The sequence below is a fragment of the Salvelinus sp. IW2-2015 genome, linkage group LG5, assembly GCF_002910315.2.
Source record: "Salvelinus sp. IW2-2015 linkage group LG5, ASM291031v2, whole genome shotgun sequence".
NCBI classification, from domain to species: Eukaryota; Metazoa; Chordata; class Actinopteri; order Salmoniformes; family Salmonidae; genus Salvelinus; species Salvelinus sp. IW2-2015.
Genome location: NC_036844.1, coordinates 35,865,448 through 35,877,250, shown reverse-complemented (window position 1 = coordinate 35,877,250; position 11,803 = coordinate 35,865,448).

Below are 11,803 nucleotides of genomic sequence, written 5' to 3'. Positions count from 1 at the left end.
ATAGTGACATAAAATAGAGGGAGAAAATGAGCTTGTGAAGAGACGGTCTTTCAGAGACTGGTGGAAGGGAGAGAGAACGAGAGAGAAAGAGAAGGATATGACAAGAATAAGATAGAGTGAGTGATTCTAGAAGACGAAATGGAGACAGAGAGAGAGAGAATTAGAGAGGGGGGTTGAGAGAAAAAGAGAGAGAGAGAGAGCGAGAGACAAAGAGAGAGAGAGAACGAGAGAGAAAGAGAGAGACAGAGAGAGCGAGAATGAGAGACAAAGAGAGAGAGAGAGAACGAGAGAGAAAGAGAGAGAGGGGGGGCGAGAGAGATAGACTTGTGTGTGAGAGAGTGAGCAAGAGTATCCACATCATAATTCACACGGGCACAAATGACCTGAGGGCCCAGCAGGAAAGGGTGGCCACAGCACTCAAGGGAGTGATTGAAAAACCTTCTTTCACTTTCCCCAAAGTGGTCATCTCCACCCTGCTACCAAGAAAATACTTTCACCCTGCTACCATACAAAACCAAATGTTTTTGCCTCAAAACCAAATGTTTACTTGGCCCACCACTCCACCCTGGAATTGAACAGCCTTTACGCCCAGGTCCACCTCTACAAGGTATCAATCCCCACCTTTACCAGGACCCTGAAGGACGTCACCCTCAACCGTAGCCCCAGCACCTCACACAGGAGCAACAGAACACCCTGTCCAGACCAGGAAGACACTCTCCCAAAACTGCAATACCGCCTCCCGGAGTACCTGCACCAAGAGGATCCAATACCATGAGTGAGAAAAATGTCCTCCTGTGTGCTACCTATATCCCCCCACAAGAATCCCCAAACTTTAATGATGACAGCTTCTCCATCCTGGAGGGGGAGCTCAATAATTTCCAGACCCAGGGACATGTACTAGTCTGTGGCGACTTAAATGCCAGAACTGGACAAGAACCTGACACCTTCAGCACACAGGGGGACAAACACCTACCTGGAGGTGACATCATTCCCTCCCCCATATGCCCCCATAGGCACAACTACAACAAAACAACAAAAAACAAAACTGGTCACAACTCCTGCAGCTCTGTCACACGCTGGGTCTGTACATAGTCAATGGTAGGCTTCGAGGGGACTCCTATGATAAGTACACCTACAGCTCATCTCTTGGCAGTAGTACTGAGACTACATTATCACTGACCTCAACCCAGAGTCTCTCAGAGCATTCAGTCAGTCCACTGAAACCCCTATCAGACCACAGCAAAATCACACTCTACTTGAAAAGAGCAATACTCAACCATGAGGCATCAAAGCCAAAGGAACTGAATAATATTAAGAAATGCTATAGATGGAAGGAAAGTAGTGTAGAAAACCTGCCAGAAAACTATTAGCCAACAACAAATTCAATCCCTTTTAGACAACTTCCTGGACAAAATGTTTCACTGCAATAGCAAAGATGTAAACTTGGCATTAGAAAACCTAAATAGTATATTTGACCTCTCAGCTTCCCTATCAAATGTAAACATTTCAAGCAGACAGCCTAAGAAAATGAACAACAATGATAAATGGTTTGATGAAGAATGTAAAAACCTAACAAAGGAATTGAGAAACCTATCCAACCAAAAACACACAGACCCAGAAAACCTGAGCCTACGCCTTCACTATGGTGAATCACTAACACAATACAGAAATACACTACGGAAAAAGAAGGAGCAGCACGACAGAAATCAGCTCAATGTAATTGAAGAATCAACAGAATCGAACCATTTCGGGGAAAATTGGAACACACTTAACAAACAACAACACAAAGGCTATACTCGGTCTTGTCTCACGATGGTAAGTTGTTGGTTGAAGTTTTCCCTCTAGTGGTGTCGGGGCTGTGCTTTGGCAAAGTGGGTGGGGTTATATCCTGCCTGTTTGGCCCTGTCCGGGGATATCATCGGATGGGGCCACAGTGTTTCCTGACCCCTCCTGTCTCAGCCTCCAGTATTTATGCTGCAGTAGATTATGTGTCGGGGGCTAGGGTTAGTCTGTTATATCTGGAGTATTTCTCCTGTTTTATCCGGTGTCCTGTGTGAATTTAAGTATGCTCTCTCTAATTCTCTTTTTCTCTCTTTCTTTCTCTCTCTCGGAGGACCTGAGCCCTAGGACCATGCCTCAGGACTACCTGGCATGATGACTCCTTGCTGTCCCCCTGCTGGCCGTGCTGCTGCTCCAGTTTCAACTGTTCTGCCTACGGCTATGGAACCCTGACCTGTTCACCGGACGTGCTACCTGTCCCAGACCTGCTGTTTTCAACTCTCTAGAGACAGCAGGAGTGGTAGAGATACTCTCAATGATCGGCTATGAAAAGCCAACGGACATTTACTCCTGAGGTGCTGACTTGCTGCACCCTCAACAACTACTGTGATTATTATTATTTGACCATGCTGGTCATTTATGAACATTTGAACATCTTGTCCATGTTCTGTTATAATCTCCACCCGGCACAGCCAGAAGAGGACTGGCCACCCCTCATAGCCTGGTTCCTCTCTAGGTTTCTTCCTGGGTTTTGACCTTTCTAGGGAGTTTTTCCTAGCCACCGTGCTTCTACACCTGCATTGCTTGCTGTTTGGGGTTTTAGGCTGGGTTTCTGTACAGCACTTTGAGATATCAGCTGATGCCCTAAGAAGGGCTATACAAATACATTTGATTTGATTTGATTTGAAAGAGTTATCTGTTCAAAACGGAGATGTATGGATAAACCACTTCTCCAATCTTGTTGGACATGTAACAAATAACAAACAGCAAAAATATGTAAATGATCAATGAAACATCTCAGATGTAGCCACTGGATTCTCTATTTACATTTGAATGAACTACAGGACAAAATACAAACACTTTAACCCAAAACGGCCTGTGGTGTTGATGGTATCCTAAGTGAAATTATAATTTAAAAACTAAAAAATAATAATCAAATAACATCCTCCTCAGAGCTGGCATCTTGCCCAATACTTGGAACAAAGGAATGATAACCTCAATCCACAAAAGTGGGGACAAATTCGAATTACATGGGGGACAGGAGGGGCTTAGCTCCTCTGAATGAGACGTTAGCTCCCTAAATGCAGCGAAAGTCCAACTTTGGGGAGGGGGATTTATGGTTGTGATGTACTGGTCATACGCACTACCCTCTGTAGTGCCTTGCAGTCGGAGGCCGAGCTGTTGCCATACCAGGTGGTGATGCACCAGTCAGGATGCTCTCGATAGTACAGCTGTAGAACCTTTTGAGAATAGGCGTTGTCGTGGAGTGCACGACTGTCTTGGTGTGTTTGGACCATGGCAGTTCGTTGGTGATGTGGACACCAAAGAACTTTAAGCTCTCAAGCTGCTCCACTACAGGCCCGTCGATGAGAATGAGGGCATTCTCGGCCCTCCTTTTCCTGTAGTCCACAATTATCTCCTTTGTCACGATCATCTACATTGTAGCCTAGATAAGTAAGTTGACCATGTGTGTTAGAGTGACCATCCCATTTTTCCCGGGACATTTTCAGACCCATTTCAGTGGTCCCGACTTTTCAGGATACAAAAAAGCTAAATTAGTCAGCTACATTTACGTCATTTAGCAGACGCTCTTATCCAGAGCGACTTACACATTGGAAAGTTCATACATATTCATCCTGGTCCCCCCGTAGGAATTGAACCCACAACCCTGGCGTTGCAAGCGCCATGCTCTACCAACTGAGCCACACGGAGCTAGACGTGTCAATTAATGTAGGCCTAATCAATGGCAATCGGTGAATATCCTTTATTGGTGTTTTGTAACAGATCTCAATTCCATTCATCAAATGGTGCGAGTATACCCAGTACATCACCAGGGCAAGCTTCCTGCCATCCAGGACCTGTATACCAGGCGGTGTCGGAGGAAGGCCCTAAAAATTGTCAAAGACTCCAGCCACCATAGCCATAGACTGTTCTCTCTGCTACCGCAAGCGATACCGGAGCGCCAAGTCTAGGTCCAAATGGCTTCTAAACAGCTTTTATCCCCAAGCCATAAGACTACTGAACATCTAATCAAATGGCTACCCAGACTGTTTGCATTCCCCTCCTTCTACGCTGTTGCTACTCTCTGTTATTATCTACACTACTGTTCAAAAGTTTGGGGTCACTTAGAAATGTCCTTGTTTTTGAAAGAAAAGCTAATGTTTTGTCCATTAAAATAACATCAAATTGATCAGAAATACAGTATGGACATTGTTAATGTTGTAAATGACTATTGTGGCTGGAAACGGCAGATTTTTTATGGAATATCTACATAGGCGTACAGAGGCCCATTATCAGCAACCATCACTCCTGTGTTCCAATGGCAAGTTGTGTTAGCTAATCCAAGTTTATCATTTTAAAACAAAAATGTATCATTAGAAAACCCTTTTGCAATTATATTAGCACAGCTGAAAACTGTCGTTCTGATTAAAGAAGCAATAAAACTGGCCTTCTTTAGATTAGTTGAGTATCTGGAGCATCAGCATTTGTGGGTTCGATAACAGGCTCAAAATGTACAGAAACAAAGACCTTTCTTCTGAAACTCGTCAGTCAATTCTTGTTCTGAGAAATGAAGGCTATTCCATGCGAGAAATTTCCAAGAAACTGAAGATCTCGTACAACGCTGTGTACTACTCCCTTCACAGAACAGCGCAAACTGTCTCTAACCAGAATAGATAGAGGAGCAAACGGACAAGGACATTAGAGTGTCTAGTTTGAGAAACAGACGCCTCACAAGTCCTCAATTGGCAACTTCATTAAATAGAACCCGCAAAACACTAGTCTCAACTTCAACAGTGAAGAGGCGACTCAGGGATGCGGACCTTCTAGGTCCTGGGGCTCTGTTCACAAACACAAACACACCCCACAAAGCCCCAAGACAGCAACACATGCAGAGGAGAATGAGGACAATTCCCACTAATTATAAAAAATAGCAATTAAATTCTACAACCACCTAAAAAGAAGGGATTCTCAAACCTTCCATAACAAAGTCCCCTCAGCCAGCTCGTACGAGGACTCTGTTCACTAACACAAACAGACCCCACAGAGCCCCAGGACAGCAACACAATTAGACCCAACCAAACCGAGAGAAAACAAAACTTTGATTACTTGAAACACTGGAAATAATAAACAAAAAACAGAGCAAACTGGAATATTATTTGGCCATAAACAGCGAGCAGAACTTCTGACCACTGTGACTGACCCAAAATTAAGGAAAGCTTTGACTACAGTGCCTTGCAAATGTATTCACCCACCTTGGAATTTTTCCTATTTTGTTGCATTACAACCTGTAATTTAAATGGATTTTTATTTGGATTTCATGTAATGGACAAACACAAAATTGTCCAAATTGGTGAAGTGAAATGAAAAAATTAACTTTGTTCAAAGAATTCAATTTTCTTTTAAATAGAAATGTGGTGCGTGCTTATGTATTCACCCCCTTTGTTTGAAGCCCCTAAAAAAGATCTGGTGCAACCAATTACCTTCAAAAGTCACATAATTAGTTAAATAAAGTCCACCTGTATGCAATCTGTATGCAAAGTGTCACATGATCTATCACATGATCTCAGTATATATACACCTGTTCTGAAAGGCCCCAAAGTCTGCAACACCACTAAGCAAGGGGCACCACCAAGCAAGCGGCACCATGAAGACCAAGGAGCTCTCCAGACAGGTCAGGGACAAAGTTGTGGTGAAGTACAGATCAGGGTTGGGTTATAAAAAAATATCCGAATCGTCTCACGCACCTGCGCCTCATGACACTCACCTGGACTCCATCCCCTCCTTGATTATCTTCCCTGTCACTCCCCTTGGTTCTTTCCTCAGGTGTTATTGACTCTGTTTTCATGTCAGTGCGTTGTGTTTTGTGTTTCTTTAATTTATTAAACACTCACTCCCTGATCTTGCGTCCCGACTCTCAGTGCACTCGTTACAGTAATGTTTACTGTCAATTTGATTGTTTATTTCACTTTTTGTATGTTGTCTATTCCATTTGCGTTGGCAATGTAAACACGTTTCCCATGCCAATAAAGTCCTTTTTGAATTGAATTGAGAGGGCGAGAGAGGTGTAAAACATGTAAATCGATTTGTTTATCCCTGCGTCTTTCTCTCTCTCTCTCTCTGATCCATCAGTGGGGGAGGGGTGTCTGTTCTGTGCAGCTGCATCTTGTTTCTTGTTCCAGGCTGGTAGGGTTGTTTTCTGTCATGTACAGGGGCTGACTCTGGGCCTATACGTTGGAGGATTTAGTGTGGCTAACAGGCGAATGGACTGCCTAGTAAACTATCTGTTGGGGTAAAATACGATCTTGATAGGTTTTCAAAAGGCACTTCAGACAAAAAGATTGCAATTTTGGAAAATAATGGAGTCATGAGTGCATAAGTTCCATGGCTAATATTCTTTACAATACGACAAACATAGGATGTGACTCCATGTCATCTTGTAACTGTACATCAGACATAGTGGTCATAAACGTTGATACTGTAAATTACATGGGTTTTAAAAATGTGGAAATGTGAAGTGCACATTTGGACTCATGGGTGTGTAGTCAAGGCGGTATTTATTATAATCCTCAATGTCTCACCTTCTCAGAACACATCAACGACTCTTGATCTCCTGTCTCTGTCTCTGTCTGTCTCTCTCTCTCTCTCTCGGATTACTTTATTGGCATGAAATACAATTAGTAGATATTGTCAAAGCTGTATAGTAGTACATCATTTTAATAATAATAGTAGATATAATTATGTATAAAAGTACAACACTACCGCTGTTGTATTGTGGAATCTTTGGTCGAAAATAAAGAATGACCAATGAATAAATAAACATGTACATGGATGGTGGTTACACTATGTATTACTAATATAAGTTATATATTTCAATGAATTAATGGTCATGTACCAATCATATACTTTACATATCTGGCAGTAATATTTGCGGTTTCTCCTTGACCCAGAATAATTCCCAGCTCTATGCTATTAGTAAAATGCACAGAAGATGAGAATCGAGTGAGAAATGTCTTTAAAAAAGTATTATCTTATTTGGGAGTATTTTCTCACAGTAAAGGAAAAAGTGTATCTCTGTCTCTACCTCACCTGTCCTGCAGTGACCACATAGACACTCATCTTTGCGTAGCCATATATTTTTTGTCTCCCTTTTTCTATAGCGAATTGGTGGTCGCTGCGCCTAAATTGGTTCAGGATCTGTCTTTGTTTTGTATCTCTTCCTCTGCCATCTCTCCCATCTCTCACTATCTTCTTTCTTACTCACAGACTCACAGCTTGGGAGATGAGCAGGCTGAGCTGTGTGTGTGCGTGTGTCTGTGTGTGAGACGACTTAGACTCGACAGGCTTCGTTGTGTTACATTCTCCTCCCACTCTAATCTGTTGACAGCCTCACGCCCCATCCACCCGCCTGTCCGCCCGCTCTGGGAAAATACAGAATTTCTGCAGTTCAATCTTTATTTTCCCCAACTATGATATTCAAATACGATATTTATTCATATGCCTCTACTCAGCAGAGAGGAGTTCAAATAAGTGGAGTTACACAAGTGGGACAGTGAATACTTGTAACTCAGAGAGAGAGAGAGACATTGCTGCCATAACTGGTTTTGCTTTCCTTCCATTTCTGAGGATGCAAAATCCAAAGAGTCCATTTTGACATTGCTGCAACTCGTAAACAGACTGAATGAAATACTATTGATATTCTAACTGATCGTTATAATACGCTGTTCCATATTGTTGTGTTTTGCCCCACCAACCAATCAACAGCAGCTCATTTTTAATCATAATGATCACCAGGGTAACCCTGATTCTAAAAGATGTGTCAATAAATACCATGGCAATGTAAGTTCCATCATACAGTATATCTGCCCAGAGGATATTTTGACAGCAGTCAGGATGGAATCATATAAATACCATTTTGATCTTGAACAGAATATTTTAGTTAATCTGTTTTTTCATGCTTACAAAGTATTGCGACCAGTGGTTAAATAGTAGTCTGGCAAACACCGAACTCTTGAAGTCCTCCTGACTTGTCTGGAATGACCTCTTTGATGTTGTTACCACAATGAGTTGAAAATGAGGGGCGATGCTGTTACTGGATGGCTCTCCTCTGTCTTTCTCACTCAAACACCCACAGCCACACACAGTCCCTGTGCCGTCCCCTTCAATTACAACTGTTGGATTTTCAAATCCAGACAACGAGAGGTCTCAACCCACGAGAAAGAAAAAAAACTTTTGAGGAAACCAATCAAACACGTCACACGGGGGGAATATTGCATTAACAAACGGCCTCCTTTCCAGACCAGTGTGTCACTGCTGTCCCTGCACTGTGAGTCACGTGAGACGCGTCAGTCAAGCTAGTTAAATTGAGCCGGGCCGGCTCCTGCACCTTCAGTCAAAGAGCAAGCCAGGCAGGCCAAGCTCCAGCATCTTTGATTTGAAATGTCAACTTAATGACGCCGGAGGGGATGGCTGACGTTTTATGGGCTCCTAACCAACCGTGCTATTTTGTGGGGGTTTTTCACATTGTTTGTAACTTATTTTGTACATAATGTTGCTGCTACCGTCTCTTATGACCGAAAAGAGCTTCTCGATATCAGAACAGCGATTACTCACCTAGAACTGAACAAAGATTTTTTATTTAATGAGTCCGACACGAAGGATATACTGATTCTCTGAGACCAAACCCAAATCCCTGTCTTTTGTGTGAAGAAAATAAAAAAATACAGTGGGCGGAGATCGGGGTGAGTGGGTAACACACCGTTTTTTTGGCCAACGTGCAATCATTGGAAAATAAACTGGATGATCTCTGATCCTACCAACGGAACATTCAAAACTGTAATATCTTATGTTTTACAGAGTCGTGGCTGAACGACGACACAGATAATATACAGTTGGCTGGGTGTTCATCGGCAGGACAGAACAGCGACGTCTGGTAACACAAGGGGTGGGGGAGTGTGTCTATATGTCAATAACAGTTGGTGTGCGGTATCTTGAGGTATTGCTCGCCTGAGGTAGAGTACCTTATGATAAGCTGTAGACCACACTATCTACCAAGAGAGTTTTCATCTATATTTTTCATAGATGCTGGCACTAAGACCGCACTCAACGAGCTGTATAAGGCCATACACTTAATCCAGAAGCGGTGCTCCTATTGGCCGGGGACGTAAATCCGTTTTAAATCCGTTTTTACCTTCTACCAGCATGTCACTTTGGCAACCAGAGGGGAAACAATTCTGAACCACCTTTACTTTACACAGAGACACAGACAAAGCTCTCCCTCGCCCTCCATTTGGCAAATCTGACCATAATTATATCCTCCTGATTCCTGCTTACAAGCAAAAACTAAAGCAGGAAGTACCAGTGACTCGCTCAATACGGAAGTGGTGAGATGACGCGGATGCTATGCTACACAGACTGGAATATGTTCCGGGATTCATCCAATGGCATTGAAGACTATACCACCTCAGTCGCCGGCTTCAACATCAAGTGCATCGACGATGTCATCTCCACAGTGACCGTACATACATATCCCAACCAGAAGCCAAGGATTACAGGCAACATCCACACCGAGCTAAAGGCTAGCTAAAGGCTAGAGCTGACGCTTTCAAGGAGCGGGGCACTAAAAGAAATCCCGCTATGCCCTCAGTCGAACCATCAAAGAGGCAAATCGTCAATACAGGACTAAGATTGAATTCTACTACACCGGCTCTGAAGCTCGTTGGATGTGGTAGGGGCGAGCTGCCCAGTTTTGCGAGCCTACCAGATGGGCTAAATGCCTTTTATGCTCACTTCGAGGCAAGCAACACTGAAGCATGCATGAGAGCAACAGCTGTTCCAGACAACTGTGTGATCACGCAACCCGTAGCCGATGTGAGCATCGGCTGGTTCAACCTAACCCTAGCATTATTTCCACATCCTGGTTCAACCCTAACGTAGCTTTATGTCCGCATCCTGGTTCAACCCTAACCCTAGCCCTAGCTTTAGGTCCACATCCTAGTTCAACCCTAACCCTAGCCCTAGCTTTAGGTCCACATCCTGGTTCAACCTAACCCTAACCATAGTGTTATGTCCAGCATCCTAGTTCAATCTAACCCTAAACCTAGCTTTTTGTCCACGTCCTGGTTCAACCTAAACCTAGCAATATTTCCACATCCTGGTTCAACCCTAACGTAGCTTTAGGTCCACATTCTGGTTCAACCTAACCCTAACCATAGCGTAATGTCCAGCATCCTGGTTCAATCTAAACCTAAACCTAGGTTTTTGTCCACGTCCCGTTTCAACCTAACCCTAAACCTAGCTTTATGTCCACATCCTGGTTCAACCCTAACCCTAACCCTAGTTTTTTGTCCACATCCTGGTTCAACCCTAACCCTAAACCTAGCTTTATGTCCACATCCTGGTTCCATCCTAACCCTAAACCTAGCTTTATGTCCACATCCTGGTTCCATCCTAACCCTAAACCTAGCTTTTTGTCCACATCTGGTTCAACCCTAACCCCAACCCTAAACCTAGTTTTTTGTCCACATCCTGGTTCAACCCTAACACTAGCTAGCGTTATGTCCACATTCTGGTTCAACGCTAAGCCTAGCTTTTATGTTTACATTCTGGTTCAACCCTAGCTTTTTGTCCACATCCTTGTTCAACCCTAACCCTAACCCCAAACCTAAACCTAGTTTTTTGTCCACATCCTGGTTCAACCCTAACACTAGCTTTATGTCCACATCCTGCTTCAACCCTAACCCTAGCTTTATGTCCACATCCTGGTTCAACCCTATCCTTAAACATAGCATTATGTCCACATCCTGGTTCAACCCTATCCTTAAACCTAGCTTTATGTCCACATCCTGGTTCTATCCTAACCCTAAACCTAGCGTTATGTCCACATCCTGGTTCAACCCTATCCTTAAACCTAGCTTTATGTCCAGCATCCTGGTTCAATCTAACCCTAAACCTAGCTTTATGTCCACATCCTGGTTCAACCCTATCCTTAAACCTAGCTTTATGTCCACATCCTGGTTCTATCCTAACCCTAAACCTAGCTTTTTGTCCACATCCTGGCTCAACCCTAACCCTAGCTTATTGTCCACATCCTGGTTCAACCCTAATCCTAGCTTTATTTCCACATCCTGGTTAAACCTAACCCTAAACCTAGCTTTTTGTCCACATCCTGGTTCAACCCTAACCCTAACCCTAGCTTGTTGTCCACATCCTGGTTCAACCCTATGTCTAGCTTTATGTTTACATCCTGGTTCAACCCTAACCCTAATCCTACCTTTATGTCCACATCCTGGTTCAACCTAACCCTAGCCCGGGCTTGATGTCCACATTCTTGTCCAACCTAACCCTAACCCTAGCTTTATGTCCACATCCTGGTTCAACCCTAACCCTAATCCTAGCTTTATGTTCACATCCTGGTTCAACCCTAACCCTAATCCTAGCTTTATGTCCACATCCTGGTTCAACCTAACTCTAGCCCGGGCTTGATGTCCACATTCTTGTCCAACCTAACCCTAACCCTAGCTGTATGTCCACATCCTGGTTCAATGTAACCCTAACCATAGCAATATGTCCAGCATCCTGGTTCAATCTAACCCTAAACCTAGGTTTATGTCCACATCCTGGTTCCATCCTAACCCTAAACCTAGCTTTTTGTCCACATCCTGGTTCAACCCTAATCCCAACCCTAAACCTAGCTTGATGTCCACATTCTTGTTCAACCTAACCCTAACACTAGGTTTATGTCTACATCCTGGTTCAACCTAACCCTAACCCTAGCTTTATGTCTACATCCTGGTTCAACCTAACC